Raw genomic sequence first — 21,147 nt, forward strand, 5'->3', positions numbered from 1 at the left:
GTCAGAGCCTTCTTTTATCCCAATAACTGGGGAAACCTCAGCATTACCATGGTATTCTGTACAAATTTCAGTTTCCAGAATATTTTCCAGAGTAACCCATAGGAGCTGACTGAATCTGCTGGTCCTGTTACACTTGCAGTTTCCCTTGCAACTCAGAGAATAACTTATATAATTTAAGGATAATGTAATATAGTTTTTATGGTCATGATGTCCAACATGGAACAGAAAGAGCCATGAAAGACTTTGCTACAATTATATAAAGCAGTTTCTTTAACTGAATCAGTATTCTGATTAGTGTAAAGACTAGCAAATATTGATATTTTATCTCATGATAAAACTGCACAACAACGTTCATTTAGCTGAGACATCTGAGCAAAATGTTACATTATAGTAAAAAAACCCAGTCTTCTTGATTTTTTTGGGAGGGTTGCTGTTTCAGGCTTGTCCTGGCCAAGTGGTCTTTGGCACTGCAGTTTAGACCATCCTTTTATCTCTCCAAATTTCTTTTCCTATAGTTATTGTCTCCAGCAACTGCTGTGATCAATCAGAACAGCACTAAGTCAGGACTGTCCAATAAGGAATTACAGTCTTTTTTATTTTTTAAATTGAAAACGGTAGAGATGCTAAATGAAATGCTTTAACTCCAAGCTTTAACAATCTTACAGCCGCATAGTTGACATTTTATTGCAGATAATACAAATGTTATGACATGTCCTCAGGGTCAAGTTAAGAACAAAAAAAGGGCTCCCCGTCCTCATCGGAAATAATCTGTCGGTTTTGTCATCAGATATTATAGCTGCCCTCATGAGTCGTGTCACAGTTAAGGGTTTATCAGGCTCTACACTACATAGGCCCTGATTTTCAGGGGTTTAGATCTGTAATAAAAAATTCCCTCTGGGCTAAAACTTGGCATTCACAGTCCAAAAGGATTTTTAATTAAAAAAAAGAGAGAGGCAGGGAGGGAGAGAGAAAATCAGTGAAGGTTTTCTTGAGTGATAAGAGCACACAGAGAGACAAAAAAAAATCTATTCTGCATTAAAAATACGTTAAAATCTTCTAAACTGCTAGTCTTAGAAATATTTAAGCACCCAGTTATCTTAAACATAAGAGACTATTAAAAAGTATGAGTCCACGGAGGGGATAGGTGCCTGGTAGACAAGTGCTTGGAGCTCATCATGAGCATAAGTGTTGAGTCTTTGATGAGACGTATAATTAGCAACACATTTCGAAAGCTCTTGGTCTCAGTTTAAAAAAAAAAGGGGGGGGGTTAGAATGTCTGATACAAAACTGTAAAGCCCAGGACACAGACCTATGTCTACCCTCGTTTGTTGATATTGTCTTCTGAAGAATGGAACTAAATATATATGAGGAGGCTCAGCCTATTGAAGTAATTGTTTCATCTGTTCTGAACATTCTTGTTTGTTCAAGGCATTCAACCTGGTATATTAACTATTTATTACATTTCCAGTTGCTTTTAGGGGTAAATCATGTTATGACTGATACAGAATCAATGCCCAGTCCTTTGTTGATACACTATGTCAAGAACCACTTGCATTACAGGACACCTGACTTTAATCTCTCTTGCAGGGTCCCTGGGGAGACTTATACACCCGTTTAAGTATTATCCACTCTGACTGGCAGTGGTTCTCCAGGGTCTCAGGCAGATGTCTTTCATATCATATATGATCTTTTTAGCTTGTGATGCTGTGAACCTGAACCTTGGACCTTCTGCAGACGAAGCAGATGCTCTACCACTAAGCCACAATCACCCTACCCAACAGGATTATATCATGATAAAGCCAATGATTATTCTGATCCTTTCTGAGGAATGCTACAGGACATTTTGGCCAGTGGACACACAGCAATGATGATGAGGGTGGGATGAAATGCCCTGGCTTCCAAGGTAAGGTTTGGTTGCCTTTGATTGGCTTTGATTGGCTTGCCAGGAACAGGCTTAGTATTTAGCTGGTGAAACTAGGCTGTTAGATGTGTCAGAAGTTCATGGCAGGGCCAATTTGTGCTGTAGGCCTTTATGAGGTTTCCTGTGTTGTTTGCCACAGAGATCATTTCAGTGAGCAAAGAGAGTTAATTTCAATAAACATTCATTGTACATAGGAGTTAGTTACAAATTCCTGGCATACAGTTACTAGGTATGTTCACTCTGGTCTCCCCTTCACAGTTTACATTATTCATCAGGAGACATGTGGTGTTCATGCAAGAAACATATCTGCTTAGTTATCAAGTCTTGGTTGTGAGATTTGTCCTGATACTTACCAATCCACAAAAAAAGATACATTAATTAGGACATTTGTTTCAGTGTGTGTGTGTGTGCGCATGTACAATGGAATGTACAAGGGAATGAGCATACACTCACAATAAGATTAACTATTAATCTTAACTTGTTCCCAAAATGTCTGATATAATTCTGTCCCTGGGTAGGCGTATACACTGCTATGCTTCCCAACCATATTCTTTACAATCATGCTACTTTGGGGGTTTCTCAAAGCCTGTGGAATGTTTCAGCAGTTTCTCAACAGTAAAAAAGTCAAGAAAGGCTGGTATAAGCTGTTGATAGTCAAAGAACTGAGGAATGGTGCTTTTACTCTCAAAAGCATATTCCCTGAAAATCTTGTTGGCCTCTGTGCTACTGGATGTGATTCTAACAAGAGTGACCATAGGTAGTTTCCTTGAAATGATGCAGAAGATGAACTTTACATAAAAATCCGAATATTTCCTTCACAATAGGACAAATAATAACAGATACATTGAATAAGCTAACCTAGGGTAGGTGCTCTGACTTTCAGTTTACAAATGTTTACAAATAAAGGAATTCAATTTCATATTAAAAACCCGAAGCAATGCCATGAAATAGCCTGGATTTACTCAAATTTAAGTATAATTGTGATTGGGAAGTTATCTCAAAGGAGCTAGGAACTCTACCCAAACTAAGTATCTATTTTATATATACAAAAATGGGTCTCTTGAGTAGAATAATCCACTCAAAATAATGCTTGCTGGGTGACAGAAAATCCAGTAAAATAAGACCTTGATTTAAATTGCAAGCTAATTCAGAAATTAAAAGACACATAGGATCCATGGCTCTCTTCTTAAGTATTTCAAAAAGCATTTCCTGTATGAAGACTTATGCTGGTTTATAATAGAGCTGGTGATCTGTACCAGCGTAATTAAGGTACCAGGTTATCAGAGACCAAGACCAAAGTATGGTCAATAGTGTGACATTATTCCTTGAATTGGTACATTATAGAGCAAAAATTAAAGTATCAACTTACATTTTGAAAACTTACACCTTTGTAAAATATTTGACCAAAGGGTTTTATTCTGCATTATGTTTGGGAGTTAGGTAGAAAAAAGAAAAGGAATGTATTCGAAACCTGTAAAAAGGTACTCAGTGTTAGGTTTAGATCAACTGGTTCACTGGAGAGCCAGTTTGGTGTTTTGGTTAGGAGTGTGGACTTCTAATCTGGCATGCTGGGTTCGATTCTGCACTCCCCCACATGCAGCCAGCTGGGTGACCTTGGGCTCGCCACGGCACTGATAAAGGTGTTCTTACCGGGCAGTAATCTCAGGGCTCTCTCAGCCTCTGTTGTACAGAGAGGAAAGGGAAGGCGACTGTAAGCCACTTTGAGCCTCCTTTGGGTAGAGAAAAGTGGCATATATTATTCTTCTAAAACAAACTCCTAGCACCCTTCCAAAATGTTCAAATAGCTATACAGTCCTAAACTGAGTTATGCCGTTCTAAATCCATTGAGGTCACATACTGTATGTGAATTTCTTTTCCTTTTCCAAAACCACTGTTCCACTGATGTTCTAGTAGAACAATAATGAAGCCATTATCAGAGATCAACATATAATGCAGGGAGTGAATATGGTAATCTACGTTGACCTGAGTTCCCAAGGTCTTTTCACCATTACAAAACCCAAACAATTTCCCCTGCTCTGATTGTCAGGTTCCCCAAGCTACTAATGGGAAGCGTGGAAAATTAAAAGCAATTATCACTGGGACCAGAGAGACCATTTTTGCATCAGAAATATTGACCTTCTCTGGTGTCGCTGATTCATTTCTCTTACTTCTCTGTTGGTTATAAAGTGATTACAGAGGCAATAATATGCTAACTATGGCACATGTGTTTTGCCATTGCAGACAGTTGCAAGAATCATAGAGTCATAGAGTTGGAAGGGGCCATACAGGCCATCTAGTCCAACCCCCTGCTCAACGCAGGATCAGCACAAAGCATCCTAAAGAAGTGACATGGACAATCATATTATTTGTCTGAGTGATCTCTGTAGCATGACTCAGCACATTTCGGATGTCACGTGGAAGAGCTGCAGAGTAGATGCTGTTTTGAGCAACTTCATTTGATATTAAGTACAAATTGTGCATCAAATATCATTGCTTCATTATACCCATTTTTCTCATTTCAGTTAAAAATGTACTTGGATCCAGATTACCTCGTGGCTGTACAGAAGGCATATGTACTTGTGCAAGGGTATCTGTGATGTCTACAGGTTTCTTCTTTGAGCTGCCACCTCTGGCACCATATCCCATACTGCCTCCAAGAATTGCCAGAACAGCTTAGCCGGGTTGGATTCCCTGCTCCTCCCCCACATGCAACCAACCATCTGGGTGTTTGGGCTCACCACAGCACTGATAAAGCTGTTATGACAGAGAAGTAATATCAGGGCTCTCTCAGCCTCACCCACCACACAGAGTGTCTGTTGTGGGGAGAGGAAGGGAAGGAGATTGTAAGCTGCTTTGAGACTCCTTCAGGTAGAGAAAAGCAACATAAAAACCCCAACTCTTCTTCTTCTGTATGGGAGAAGGTCACTAAGTATCACAAACGTTAATATCAGTACACCTCTAAGTACACCTTCTAAATCTACTGAAGTCAATTGGCTTAAACTGGAATCACTCTGCATAGGACTTCACTGTTGCACTGCAATTCTGCAAACACTTTCCTGGAAACAAGCTCCACTGAAAAGACCTAAGTAGAATTCTGAATGGTCCAGTTTAGGATTGCTCTGTTGATCTCCAAAATGCTCCTGGGGTTGTTTTTTGCATCTGCTATGGGGATTTGTGTGGCAAAATATAGTTTATTGCTTAACTTGATTATTTTAAAAGTATGTTTTGAAAATAATATCATATTAACAATCTGTGATGTGCCTTAGTTTCCATGTCTGAAGTACAGATGCCCTTCATTTTATCTCTTTTTTCCACTTTAAACTCTGGCATTAAGTCTGTAATAAGATCAGCTCTGCTGCAGACATTTATGTTTCAAACTAATCTTGAATATCAGTAAGCTACTCTTCTGTTTGTCTCATTTTAATTCTATATAATGCAAGCTCCCAATCCTTTCTTTGCTTGCAGAACTGAAGTAAGGTCAAAGGAATTGGATTTTTGTATTCGGAATTGGATTTGTGCTGAATATGATCTGCCCTAGTTATGGTTTGGGTTTTCCTAACACTTGTTTCTTAATGTGTTTCTTCTTTCTTACAACATTGACAGTGAAACTCTAAGCAGAGTTCCATCTTTCTAAGCTCATGGACTTCAATGGACATAGAAAGGTAGAACTCTGCTTAGGAATGCACTGAATGTTTTAATATCAATGTTTAAATAATGGAATCTTCCTTTTGTACCCCGTCTGTTTGTCACACAGTTGTCAGATTACCAAAACTATGAATGCAGTATGATTACTGATAGTTTTTAAAAAATCAAAAACAATACAGATATTGCTTATATTGGTAATTTTTAACATATCATAAAAGACACAGCCCAAAATAATATTGCTCACATTTCTTGTATAAGTGCAAATAAATAACATAACTTTGTGTCTTCAAAATAGATGGATGTTTAACAGACTAAGTATTTTAATCACTTCCTGTTTGTATAATCTGGCTGTGGAAGATCAAGTGAAACTGATAGCACAATCTTTAATATATGTTCTTGAGAAAAATCAAATGCATAATGTGGCCATGAATTAGAGACAAAATCATGGGTGTTTGGCAGTTTCTCTTCCCCTCTGATGTATCTATAATTTAGACTGCTTACCTAAACTTAAATACAGATGCTGCAAGTGAGAGTATTTGTTAAAACGCTAAGCTGACAAGTATCGAGTGTTGGCCATTATTTCTATTTGAGAGTCAGAGGTTTGAGCTATTCATTTCGTAGTTCGACACTCAGCCTGGCAATTCCTTAAATTCCCAAAGCTTTTCAGATGGCTTCCTCAAGGACAGCTATCATGTCTTAGTTGCTTCAATGACAGATGGGATACAATGTGTCATGTGATGGATAACATTGGAGCCACAGTACTTAATCCTTCTAATACTAATAGCTGCATTATCATAGAGATTTATGAGAATGTCAGCTCTAAGTTCCCAGTTCCATTCATAGTTTTTTTAAAAAAACTTCAGCTGCAAAAAACACGCATCCATCCCATTAATTCTAATTATCATGGTTCATCTTCTCAGCAGTTTTGCACTCCCGGAACCTTTCAGTGCAAATTAACGTACCAAAAAAGTGTATTAATTAATATTTGTAGCTTTTAATTTCTGCAAGAGTGTTGTCTGGAAGCAGCTGGCAGTCCGGGGCCGCTGCTATTGAATCTTTGCCAAACAAGTGCAGATGTAATTTTGTTATCTCTTGCTTAGTCATTTACGCAAATTAATTTGAACAATTAGCCTTTTACTGGTCCTTCATGAATCATGCAAAAGGGATCTGCCAAAAAATTGCCAGTTGACAGAAAAGAATTGGTTAACATTGCAAGACTCATGGAAAAGGTAACATACTTCTGTGGCATTACATTTCCACTCTGTCTTCAAAAGTATCCTCAATGGTTCTTCTTGGATTCTGTTTATTGCATTTATTGGGGGGGGGTGGGGGAGAGAAGTCACATGTTTACTGAGAGTGAGACAGGCCAGTTAGTTTGCAAGCACTGAGTAAGTTTGGAGTAAATCTATTGGTCTACAAGGTAGCAAAGTGTTAAGATTATATGAAACAGATATATTTTTTAAAAGATACAATGCAAAAGTATCAGTCTATAAATCTGGCTGCATTCATTTGTCATAATAAATCATGTTTTGTGCAACAACTTCTGACTAATCTTTTGGTGTGAGTAATAAATCCCAGTATATGTGTGATCTGTTTCTTCCTTCCTGTCAACTTCTACCTCCCATCTTCCCTATACTGCTGCCTCTGTGTGCAAAGGATGGTGCTACCCAACAATGGCCTTCAACTCTCCAAAGTTACTTTGGAATTCTGGTCAGGTGCTTACCCCAAATCCTATGCTTGGGTCAATTCACATTAAAATATTGATACTTGCTCAGTTGCTTGAGACCCGCACATGGCTCTTTGACATGGCATCTATGGCTCTTCTGAGCACCCATCCCCATTGCCAGGAAGGGTTTGTGCTTGGCAGGTGGATCCTACTTGGAAATACTATAGAGCAGGGGTAGTCAAACTGCGGCCCTCCAGATGACTACCCCTGCTATAGAGGGACTAGAGGACAGGTAAGTGGCGAGCCTTCCTGAGCTGTGAGCCTTGTGCCAGTGATTGAAGTAAAGGGCCATCCTCTCCAACAACTCCCTCCTTCTCTTTAGCTTCCACACCCTTGTACTAGTGACCAGGAAACTCTTGAAAACAGCTTGCCACAGAGAAAAGACAGCAAAACCATAATCATGGTAACAGCCTTAAAAAAGAGCAAACTGGCCACAGAGGAGTAGGGATCTTTTATTTATCCAGCTGACAGGAGAAACTTCTATGAATGGAATTCAACTGGCTGAAGGAGCGTCTGGCAATATAGCTAAGGAAAGCTGTGATAAGAATATAGCTTAACAGTATGTACAGTGCAATCCTAAGAAGAAGTATGTCCTTCTAAGGCCATTTACTTCAATGGATTTCGAAAGCTGTAACTCAGCTTAGAATTGCACTATCAGTAACTCCACTTTTGGATCTATCCGATATTGTTGTGTATCTCAGTGCAGTCCTAAGCAGACTTTCAGTTATCCAAGCCATTAACTTTGTAACTCTGTTAGGTATTGTACTGTTATTCAGGTACAGACTCCATAATTACTGTTCACATGCTCTATGACTTTTAATGAAAGGCATCTGGTTAGATAGCCCTCCTTTCTGAGCTTTAATAACAATCTTTGTGATAGGCAATGTACTAAAACTGCACACCCAACACTGAAGGGCCAACCACTTCACCTAAATCTGTCCATGGTTCTTTGACTGAACTTGTATGCTTGTGTACTTCCAATCACACAAACTTTAGCTTTTGTATAGTGGTTGCAGCCATATAGTTCATTGCATAGAAATAATGTAATAAAACCTATAGATTGAATTTCCTCATTGTACACCAAATACACATGGCATGAGTTACTTCACTGCCAGCAACCTGCTGTTTTTGTCCAATTGTGGAGGAAGCTTCAAATCAGATCAACGAAAAGGTGGGTATTAAAAAGAAGAAGAAGAAGAAGAGTGTAATACTGCGTGAACAATGAAGTTAGTTCTGTCATTTAAAGTATCCGTAGTAAACTAGGCTGGAGCTTGATTAATAGTGTATTAAAATCAGAGTCTTTGTGGTGAGTGCAGGATAAGGAGTTTTGGGCAAATTACTTGGTTACTGGGAAGCCTTTAAATTTTAATCATGGAGACACTTCAGCGTCATTAAATCCTGAAAAGACAATGGGGCTCTGGTAGGAAGTTATGTGAATTGATATGCTTTTCAATCTCTTCCCCTGGTGATATCAAGAGTGGTACATGGGTGGCAATTGAGAATCCTCTCACTCCCCATGACTTTGATTGCTGTTGTTATAATTTAATATTAGACATTTTCTTGTGATCATAGAAATGAGTTGAGTGAGTTGCAAAAAAAAAAAAAAAATGGAGGGAAGGGGAGGGGAGGGGAGGGGAGGGGGTTGGCCAGACCAAAATTAGGTTATGTTGTGGCTTTCTATGCCATGTGTTCAAATGTGCTGTAATACAGTTTCCAGTATCACAGAACTGAATGCACTTTATAGACAGATCCTTTTCTTTAAAAAGAATTTAAAGATTTCGTCCCGTGAGTAGATTTACTATTTTCTGAGTAGATCTGATTAAGATTACTCTCACCTATATGATATTTTGCAGGAGAAGTATGTTTGATATATATTTAATGCTGTCCCCTACTGGTTGTAACACCGTCAACACCATGGCCAGCTCTCTAGATTCCCCATGTGATCATCACTTCCTGGGACTTCTGGAATTTTGTCCTCTTCATTATCCTCTCTCTGCCATATTTCATAGTGTACAGCTAAATAGTTTTCCAAACAGAAGAGCAAAACGAGTATTTGGCTGGAAGCTGGCAAAGAAACAAAATTACCCTGGCAATTAAGTTGAGGTGATTGAAAATAAATTCTACTTAAAGAAATGAGGTTTCTTCCAGGGCTCCTGACTGCATGAATATCCTACATGCAGTAGGCATGTTAAAAGCTCCATAGCTAGTGTACTTGCCTCGTGAACATACCTTGCTCTAATTCTCTTGATTAAATGTGAGGAAAATGCCTGATGGCAGAGCTATAATTAGCTAATTTTGTACCTGAGGCAAGAATATAAAATTGTGCCTCCTATAATTTCAGCGGGAAAGGTCGGGGCATGCCAGCAGGTGGTGGTGAGGAGGGAGGGCGAAACCGGTGCCCTTAAAAGGAGCTGATACGTAACACATGCATCTTTCCCCTTCCTTGCTGATGCTGCTCCCGCCCTACCCTTCCTTCCTTGTATGTTTGTTTAAAGATGTATACTTGGGTGTACATATTACTTTGTTTAGTATAAATATTGTCACAACTTGTGCATTTGGAACATGTTGTGGATCCATTGGAGGGAGGGCCAAGCCTGCACACTGGCCTCCCCATTTGATGGGATCTCCATAACAGGCCATGGGGATGGAAGGGGGGGGGCTTAGACAGCAGACACACATTTCTGGGTGGCAGGAGAACACAGCAGAGGCTACTGCTCAATGGGTTCCCATCCACCTGCCACCCCCAGTGGGCTCATCAGGCTATGGGGGGCCCAGGGTCCAGGTGAGCTTGCTAGCAGAACCTTCAGGCAGTGGCCTGCTGACAGAATGGGCTGCCTTGCAGGCAGCCAATCCCAAGAAAGCAGGATCCTTTCCCTGCGCTACGCCATGCTCAATATGCAAAATAATACTGTGGTCAAGTTTGCGCCAAAAGAATATGGTTGCCTATGTCCTTGAGCATGAGAAATGTCCCCCTGCAAAATAAGATGTATCCTTTAAATAACCAAGAGAGAGGATATGCATTGCCTGCTTTTTTTTCTTGCATAAGAATGTGGGCAGACATTAAAAGTTCACCTAAGTTGTATGTTGTAACTCAAAAATCTCAAACTTATACTTTGTTTCTTTTTCATGACATGCCTTTTAAACTAAAGATGGTGGCAGTGAATGACTGGCATGGAGGAGGAAGAAGAACAGCTGAGTTTTTGTATCCCACTTTTTACTACCTGTAGGAGTTTCAAAATTACTTACAATTGCATAGCCTTCTTCTCCCCACAACAAACACCCGGTAAGGTAGGCGAGGCTTAGAGATTTGTGAGAGAACTGTGACTGGTTCAAGGTCATCCAGATGACTGCAAGCGGAAGAGTAGAAAAAGAAAAATTGGTTCTTATATGTCACTTTTCTTTACCAGCAGGAGTCTCAAAGCGACTTACAATTGTCTTCCCTTTCCTCTCCCCACAACAGACACCCTGTGAGGTGGGTGAGGCTGAGAGAGCCCTGATATTACTGTTTGGTCAGAACAGCTTTATCAGTACTGTGGCGAGCCCAAGGTCACCCAGCTGGATGCATGTGGAGGGGCGGGGAATCAAACCCAGATTAGGAGTCAGGGCTCCTAACTGCTACACCAAGTAGGGAATCAAACTCAGTTCTCCAGATTAGACACCACCACTCCTAACCACTACACCAAGCTGGCTCTTGAGGACTACTTTAAGAAAGGCAGTGAAATCATGCAGACTCACTCCAACCCATTTGGATGAATATGCAGCTTGCCAAACGGTTGGCTTACTGATCATAACTGGTGAGTAGTTATGGCAAGCAGTCATGGGGAGCAGGGTATAAGTCAAATAGGGTATAAGCCAAGAGAAACAGTTGTTTGGGTCTACCTATAATGTAAAACATGTTAAGCAGGCTTCACATCCAAATGGTATATTTAGGATTGGACCAAAGGGAATACTACAGTCTCAAAAATATCACCATGATTTAAGAAGCTGATTCATCCTGAACTATGAACTTCTTGTCTTCTTAGAACATTCAAATGTAATCCTGGCCTGGAGTAACTGACCTAAATGGGCAAGGAACAGTTCAAGCCGTGAAATATGTATGCAAATATAAGAATTACGCATTTATTTTGTAGAGTTTGCAACCACAATTCACAGTTTTTCATATTTGTCTCTCTAATTTATCTCTCATCTGCTTTTTGCTATGTACATGGGGGCTATATCTGTGTGGATAGTTTATAAACATCAACTTTTATTTGGACAGTGGGAGATAAAGATTTTACTGTGGCTGGTCTGAGATACAATATTATCATTATTCATGAACAGCTAAAGACAAGTAAATTATGCAGGCCATTTCAATGACTTTTATATACTTCTGTAACTCACCCTTATATATATATATGGTGCATTTCAATGAAACTGATCTGTGAATGCTCCATTTCTGGACCTCTGGCAGGGAGACAAAGAAGAAAATGGAAGCTAGCATCATTTGGTTTCCTTTGTGCTTTCTTGCCCCAGAAAGCAAAGACAGAATAATGTGTATTCAGAATAATGAGACCCAATAACTTCAATGTTTTGTTGCTGTTGTTTTTCCCATGGCACAGTGTGAGATTTTGGCTTTGGACAACTTTTTCTGTAGAGGCATGAAGAGCTAGAAAGTGATGCCAACTATGTACTGCATCAAAGGTCAGCTCAGTACCCAGGGCTCTGCTCTGTTTTCAGTATTCTTAATTGACAAATGTATTGAGAATTGGGAAATTATCAGTCAAATGAAATAGGCCTTATTTCTGACTTTCCCATAACGTGATCTGTATGTTATGTGTTATGCGTTCAGAATCTAAAATAAAAAGGGGGGGGGGAATTTACCTGCTTGGGTGGGGTAGAAATTTTCCCTCAAAACCATTTAGATGAGACCATTGCCCACCTTTTTTGAAATCCTGTTTAGTAGCTATGTCCTGCTGCCTCAAAGCTATATTTTCCTTGGTCATGCTTCTATTACTTTTTGGCTAAATCACACCTGTGATCCTACCCAATTAGAGTTCACACAGTAAACACGGTGATGTCACAGTGCTTAGGAATCAGTCAGGTCTGGCTACATGCTGTAGTGCAGGGGCTCATGGGAATTGTAGTCCATGCACATCTGGAGGGCCGCAGTTTGACTACCCCTGCTGTAGTGACTGAGGCATAGGAAGGACAATTGTGATTGAGGGCAGTTGATTGTGATGTAAAGAAGCATTTTCAGCAGCAAAACAACTTGCTGGAAAACGAAGTGGTTTTGGCAATGTTAATGGAAAAATGGGAGTTGTTTACTGATTGTAGCACTTTTGGATAAAAGACAATAGAAAAAACACTACAGAAGCATAAAATAGTATGAAAAGAAATAGTTTTGTATTAATCTCCATGGAGTGTACAAGTCAATCTGGTTGATATAGAAGTAAATGACATGTTTTTATATTCAAGTCTTTCAATCAGCATTTTCTGAACATGGCTTCTCATTATGAACATGATAATAGGGATTAACTACCTTCATGAGTATAAGTGCTAATGATACTTTGAACTATGCTTGTCACCATATGACATGGAACATTATTTGATTTTACATTCTTAGGCGTGTGTACATGTGGAAATCTTACCCTGCCAATGAAAGAATAACTTAAATTGGATGCTTGGTAAAGGATGTGGGGTTAAACTTTTCTTGTCACTATTCCAACTGACTGGCTATGACTATTTTATAATTGTCACTTGATTAAAGCACTAGGATTTTTCTCAAAAGGACTGTTTCTCAAAAGTGGATGTTGAAATATGCAACCAAAACTTTTCTTAAGATTGAATAGAAATAATTATATATACTATAATAAAGTACCTCAGATCATGCACAGAGTGCATTTCTTCCATACTGAAATTGCAGCCTATCCTCATATATATATTTATAATTAGCCTGTACTGTGTAGATGGCCAAACTTTCAATATGGCTGAACTCTAGAACATCATGTTTTAAAAAGTCATTCTCCTTTTCAAAGCAGTCTGAAATTAAGGGAAATGTTTTAAACCTTGTGATTTGTTGCCATGGACACAATTCTGCCGATATTCAAGATCTGGTCATATCTTCATACCTTCATCTCTATCTATCTTATACAATAACAGTCAGATAATCAGGTATCCAGCTACGATGTTTGTAGATGGATGGGATCTCTTTCAGCCTTGGACTGATACAAATGTTATTTGGGCAGAGGAGAATATCCAGTACTCGATGGGCTGAAAGGAGCAAGTTGGTGCACGTTTTCTGTTCGGTTACCAAGCACATCTTTTTAACAAGACCTGCCGAAGAAAGTCATGACCAATTTAAATGCAGTTTGAGATCTTGTGTTAATTTGCGTCCGTGCGTTCACCATTCGGCCGTGAGTTGCCGACGCGGACGGGCAGGGCCAGCTGGAGGGCTGTGTGTGTGGTCAGAGGCTTGCACATGAGGCACTCGGAGCAGCTCCGTTTGTCCTGCATGCGGGCAGAGACGCCACTTTATAGAGGCAGCTCAGCCGTTTAACTGGCCTCTTGCCTCCGACCGGCCCAGCAGAAGGCTTCTTATACCCACCCACCCTCCCTGGTTTTTAAGGTTTAGATTAGGATTCATATTTAAATTGGCGACATAGATGTTAGGTAGATTTACTGTTGTTTGTTGGAATGTTCTGTGAGGCTTGTAACAACAGATGCTGTGAATGTTATTTGATGTTGCTTGTACGTTTAGGCCCGGGGAGAGTCTTTTGGAGCAGTCCGCGTCTGCGAACCGGACTCAGCTACTGGAGGGGAGCCTCCGTAAGAGGTTGAGGTGATGCTGAGCCACTGTACCTCCCTGGTTGGTACACATTACTGTGCAGCTGGGGGATCCAATCAGAGGCTCACTCCCATTGGAAACCCAATTAGCAGTGGCTGTTTTCCCCACGCTTATCCCAGCGGCTCTGAGGGTGTCGAGCGCTCAGCAACCAAGGGCTTGTCGCTGGGATCTGGTTTCCTCATAGTCGGCTGACTTTGAGGTAGCCCAGAGTCTCCCTGGGCTGCACCGCCCTCCAGCTGGAAGATAAAGCTGTGGCCAATTCATCACCAAAATCTATTGCTTTGTATGCATGTCTTCCTCGCTGGCCCCCTTTTCCCTCCTGCTAGGCAATGGTTCTCATCTGGATACATTAGATGCAAAGTGTTTCACAAAGTGTTTTTCATTGACTGTGTTTCTTATTCTTAACAGGATTTATACATTTGGGTGCCCGCCCTCCAAACATTTATACCAGAGTGGCCCTAGTGTAAATGATCCAGAATAAATACTTGAAACTTTTCATGTTCATTTATGAGATCTAAATGAATGAAGTACCCCATAAAATACAAGAGAGAGATCTGCTAATGAAATTAATTGAGTATCCCTAAGAAACTCAAAAGCAAAACTGTGTGACTATTAACAAAAAATATGTAGCATAATTAAAATCAACTTCCATATCAGATGACTGGAAATCACATGTCTAACATGACCCAGTTTATAATGTGAAGAATCCTGGATATATTCAGAAATCGATAGACAAACCAGCTCAGTTTCTGCCTCACAAATGTAATGTGTAATAATTTTAGTTGAGAAATATATGGCAGTTTTATGACAAACAAATGAAGTTTTAAAATCAAGAATCGATCATTAGTCCATGGATCTTTACCACAAGATATGATGGACCCTACTGTTTGACAAATACATCAGAGGATAGTTCAGTAAATCTACAATTCATGCAGAGATTTAATAAATGGGAATAGGTATCAGAATTATATTGTACTAGGGGCAAAAGCCCATTGTATCCAAGAATACAACGGGTGCTAGAGCTTGGCAGTGGGAAGAGGAAGGGGAGGAGTTGTCCAGTCTGTAAGGGCATGGGGTTGAATGTGTGTGTTGTGTGGGAGGTTGTGGTGGCATGGTGGCAAATGAGGCCATGGGTGTGGAGATATGGGTGTCAAGAACCTGTGGTGTGGAATGTTCATTGAGTATGGGAGAGGACTGACCTTTGGGAATTGTGGCATAGTGTTTACAGATGAGCTTTCCAGAGCCATGTCCTCAGATATGTGAAGGGAAAATCAGACTGGAGATTCTTCTTAGGGGAAGATCACATGGCAACCAATTCCCCCCAGTTCTGTGTCATTTCACTTCTTGTGTGAATTAGGCCACAGACACCGAAATGCCCTTCTGCCCTATTACACATGGGGTAGTTACAGTAAACAGATGTCCATCCTTTTACTTCTTTTCCATTTTTTCACTGTTGATAAAACATTATATGCCCACATGCTTCTTTCATGGTTCTCCTTGGAAGAACGGATTTTTGTACCGTGTTGTTTACTACCCAAAGGACTCCCAGTGAGGGTGGTGGGGTAGAGAGCCTAACAGGGAAGCTGGCAACCCTAAGAGGAAGACTCTCTGTGCACAGCAATCTTGAGCTTAGTAAGGTTTTTTTATACTGTTTTTTTATTTGCCAGGTCAAGGTTGAAAAAAGTCAAGTCAGTTTCCATGTGTCTTCAGTCATTTACTTGTACACTATTTACAGTTTCAGGCTGTAAATATTTATTTAGATTTTCCTACACTTTCCAGACTCACAGGACTGATGCTGGTCTGCCTGTCTGTGCCCAGAATACAAACAGTTGCTGGTAAGGGCTGGCCATAGCCCATAGCCCAGGATGGACACTCCTGCACCACTCCCTCCCAACTGCAGGCAAAAATGGCTCCTTTGAGGCTGGACTCTGAAGTATTGTACAATTTTGAAGTCCCACCTCCAAATCTCCAGCAATACTTCCAACCCGGGGGTAGCCAACCTCCAGGTCTTGCCTGGAGAGCTCCTGGAATTACAGCTTACCTGCAGAGTATAAAGATCAGCTCCCCAGGCAGAAAGGACCACTTTGGACAGGGTTATGGTAGAGAAGAAACATTTAAGGCCTCCCACACAGGTTGTTGTTGAATTGAAAGACTTGAGGCCTACTGCACAGGGTTGTTGTGCAGATGAAACAGGAGACAAAAGAACCAGTTTCGTCTGCAGAATAACGTTGTGCAGTGGCCTCAAATCTGCAGAGTTGCAAAGAAGAAAGAAACATGGCTTGGTTGTGTCCAACCCCCGGGCAGAGCAGTATTTTAAGTGAGAAGGGGCTTTTCTGTGGCCTCCCTGTCGGCCAACTTTTTGGCAGAAATGGAAAGTTCCTCACCCTCAAAAGGAAGGCCCTCAGGCTCCCCTGCGTTGCTCTTGCAAAGGCCTCCCTCCCCTCAGTCAGGGCCTGTCAGAGGCTCCTTTGCAGCAGGCCTCAAGGGAGGGGGAGGGAGCACACTCACCAGCCTCCTGCAAGTCTGTCAGGGTTTTGAGGCAATTTACAGTTGGGCATGACAGTTAGGACAGCCTTGGAGTGAAAAGGGCTGGCCTGTCCAAGCCTCTGTTCTCATTCCCCTTGGCAGCCCAGCTGACCTCCTCTCTTTGAGGTGGTCAGGAGCAGACTGGCAGCCATGTCTCCAGATTGCCCTGGAACTCTGATCCAGTTTGGTGTAGTGGTTAGGTGTGCAGACTTCTAATCTGGCATGCCAGGTTCAATTCTGCACTCCCCCACATGCAACCAGCTGGGTGACCTTGGGCTTGCCACGGCACTGATAAATCTGTTCTGACCGAGCAGGAATATCAGGGCTCTCTCAGCCTCACCCACCCCAAAGGGTGTCTGTTGTGGGGAGAGGAAAGGGAAGGTGACTGTAAGCCGCTTTGAGCCTCCTTCGGGTAGGGAAAGGCGGCATATAAGAACCAACTCTTCTTCTTCTGGTCTGTCTTGGTAAGGGCCCAATTGGAAGGCACTTCGCGCCTTCCTACTGGCCCCTCTGCTTGTCAGTCTGGGGCCAATGGGCCAATCTGGGAGTTTTGATCATGGACACAGCCCACTCCAACACCTCTTACTGTTTCATTAAGAGGGAACAGATTTGTGAACCACCTGGTACTTCTGGTTGGCCACTGTTCAGAAGCAGTGTGCTGAACTAATCGATAGCGGGTCTGATCCAGCCTGAACATTTTCACTTGTTTATGTACAAGAGCTACAATCTGGAGGATCAAATTGAGACTATCAGCTGCGAGGCCTGATGTAAAGTATAACTGGCACCAGAAGATGTGTAATAGTTACTTCAGTCTGTGTAGAGATGGGCGCATAAAGCAGGGTCCAGCTTGTACATAATACAATAGATATTTAAAGTAATTATAGAGAGAGTATAATAGACTGCTTGAAGCTGCTTTGGCAGAGACATGTTTCTCTGGTAATTGATGAGGATTAATGATATCCTAAATGACATCCTTGTAATGGTACTTCACATTCCCTTTTGTGTGCCTCCACAAAAGGATCTTAACATTCCAAGCAAACACAGGTGATAAATGTTGGTTAAACCCTTTCTACACGATAGGTAAGTATCTTAGATTTATTATGGCAATTTGGGCCTGAAAGATGTAACTGGAAAAGGCATAACTGGAGTTTAGACCAATGAATATGTCAACTATAGCTAGATTTCTACCAGCTCCATCCTGTTTCTACCCCAGCAATGTATAAATAGGTCCAGCTGGGAAAACTAAGTATATTTTACAGATAATAAGAGACAGGATGAATTTACCACTGGCTGCAGTAGAGGTACACAGCAAAACATGACATGACACAAAGGAAAGAGAACTTCAGTCCTTTAAATTTAATGATCTAAATTGCATTCTGTGTGCGATGGTGAAGCCTGAGCCATGCAAGGTCAAACTAAATATGGGATTCCTCATGACTATTTATATAGTCAAAGAATAAAGGTTTATAAAATTATATGTGGGGTAGAGAGAAATGACAAAGGGAACTTTTTATCCCTATCCCCAAATGCTACAACTCAAGAAAGTGATTCCAAGAGCGAAAGGGATACTATTTAGGTGGATGATCATGTACCTCAAACACAGATGACTTTCTCAGAGCTTGTCTCCTCCCCCCCCCCCCCAGTGTGATTCCATATTGGCACTGAATGGCACTTGTAGAATACATTGTGGGGAGTTAGATGGCAGGCACTAGATGGATTACACCCCAGGCTTTGTTTTCTCTTTATATTTGGGACCTTTCCTCTCACACCATCTGTGATAAGTGCTCCCAACATTTAAAGAGGGAGATCTGCTGCGACCATCTCCAGTCTGGTCCTGATTCTGTTCACCTGGGCAGAATTCTAGCTAGCAGTTCAGCTGGTGTGTCTATGTTGTCTGCACCCACTGTGTCAGTACAGTGAGCAGGAAACACATCAAACTGACCAACACCAAAGGTCAACACTTCTTGGGAAGTAAGAATGCATGAACACATTCTGTTCAGATCATAATTTGTTCACAGTGCCTTTAACACTGAACTTTCAAAAAAGTTCCCTTTTTGCAGAAATTGGGAAATGTTTGCTACTGTATTGGCATGCACTGTCATTTTTTTTTCTCCCTTGACTGCCCTCTTTTCAAAACCATCTACTTGCTAAAGAAAAAATTGGTAACTAACAAAGCCAGTTGTCTTTCAGTGATGCCTCCTTCCATCCAAGAATCCATCCTTTGTTCCCTTCTGAAGGGGTGCACGTCTATGGCTAAGAAAGTCTTGATGAATTTCATTTCAGATTCTTAGGCTTGGAGCTGTGGTTCTTGGCTTCTCTCTTAACTGAATGATGACATACAAATGCATCCTTAAAAACCAGAAATTAAAAAAATGGTCTTAAAGGGAAACTTCAAGCAAAGAATGTAGCAAGATGGACCCTTTAAGTCAGTGTTTGTCAACCAGGGTTATGAATAGCCCCAGGGTTACACCAGAGCCCCAGAGAGGTTATGCCAGCTTGGGGGAGGGGGGATTTAATTTTATTAATCTGTATTTTAAGGATTTTTAAAAGGACTCAGGTTGTTTTTCACTTTATTTGGGTAGGACACTGGGCTGCTTCAGGACTTGGGGGTGGCTGGAGGTGGCTGGAGACCAGGGCCTAGTTCCCACCCGCTGTTGCAACCTGGCATTTTGGTCCAGGGGCATGGCAGGAAGACGTGGCCAGCTGACATCACTTCAGGGTTACCTTAAAGCCAGCAAAAAAAAATTCAGGGATTACTCCATAGTCAAAAGGCTGCTTTAAGTAGTGCAGCAAATTGAGGCATGGCACTGTCGCTAGTTCTGAAATAGTCCTTTTCAGAGGAAACTAGAGGAAAACATGTTTAACAAGCCAAACCAAAAGATATATTTTAAATCATTGGAGATATATATATACTGGCTTGATAAACATATTTTACATTGGTTTACATTATATTGCTTTACATTGGTCTGCTCCAAGGACCAAGAATGTCCTTTATTTAAAGACAAAATGAAGATGGGCTATTTTCTAACCAATCCATATTCAGAGTGATTGTCTTTACAAAGTAAATTCCCTTGGAACTTATATGGCCTGTTCCATAGTTTCGGATTGATGATGGCTGTCACACCTATCCAACGTTAATAAACTGTTCTAGTTTTCACTTTGGTGGCTACATTACTTTTCTGCTAAAAGTCACTCGCTCCCCAAAACTAGCTAATAAGATGGAAATCACATTGATTCTGAGTGCCCAAAGTAGGCTCAAGATGGTCATTAGATCTGCATCTCAGTAATCATGTGTTCCATTCCTTGTGAATCATAGACTTACACGGGTTTGATATAATATAGGAATGCTCTCGCTCAAAGGAGAAACATTGTTACTTGATTGGCCCATAACTGTTGCTCTTGAAAACTCTGAAGTGATTCCCCACGACCAATTAAAGTTCTGTATTCATATCATGCAATTAAATAGTCATTTATTTTAACAAAGAGGAAACTCCTTCAAAAATCATGAAAAGAGCTTCCAGCCAGTCTATGCTTAGCACAGGAATGCTAATATGGTAAATCTGTAAAAAAAAAAAAAACACTTTAGGGCAATATTAATATCATTTCTTATCATACCTTCCATTATATACTGTGCCCAGGGATGTATGTTCAACCAACCATTTGATTTGCATGTAGTGATTATTGGAGCCGAATGTTCAATACATGGTTTGGTTACAGCAAAATGGCTTAAATGACAACAATGGCTTTCCTTTTAGTTTTTAATGTGGGTCATGCTTGCCAGGAATACTGTGCTGCAACAAGGCCCAAGATGTATCTCTTTTAGTAAAAAATTAAAAATCAAGGTTTTATGTAGTGGCCAATGTGGATTCAGACATTTCAGTAACTATTAATGGCCATTGAGTAATAGTGGCACAAAGGAACCTCTTAGATAGTAAGTCTCATCTCAGAATGCCAAATGTTATTTTTTATAGATCTTTTCAAGTTGGAGTTTGTGGCAGCAGGAGATGCAGTGGAAAGGGTAGAAAGCAGGGTGGGAATTGTTACTTGGATTGACCTAGAACAAGAAAAGTTGAATTATGTTCAGATTTTAACTTTGTAATGCATAAACACTTTTTTATTTCCCCAAAAACCGGAATGTTTATACTAATTATTATAAACCTTGTTTAGGATCCAGTGAACTCGTATATTTTTAAGATCTATGAGGAAACTCCATTGGATGAAGTCAACTTTCATATCTGTAGTTCAGACTTAATCCAGGGCAAATAGTGCCCTGATCAGAATAGGTAGCCCAATATTTTCAGATCCTGGAAATTGTCACCCATGGCAAGTATTTGGATGGGAAACCTGCAGAGGATTCTAGGGTCACTATGCAGAGGAAAGTGACCTCTTGCTGTGACAACTCTATGGGGTCACCATAAATCAGTTGTGACTTGAGGGCACTTTACAAGCACACAAGCATACAAGTATCATAACATCTTTCCAAGGAACCCTGAGAGCTGTATTTCT

This window comes from Paroedura picta, chromosome 2 (genome assembly GCF_049243985.1).
Source record: "Paroedura picta isolate Pp20150507F chromosome 2, Ppicta_v3.0, whole genome shotgun sequence".
Taxonomy (NCBI): Eukaryota; Metazoa; Chordata; class Lepidosauria; order Squamata; family Gekkonidae; genus Paroedura; species Paroedura picta.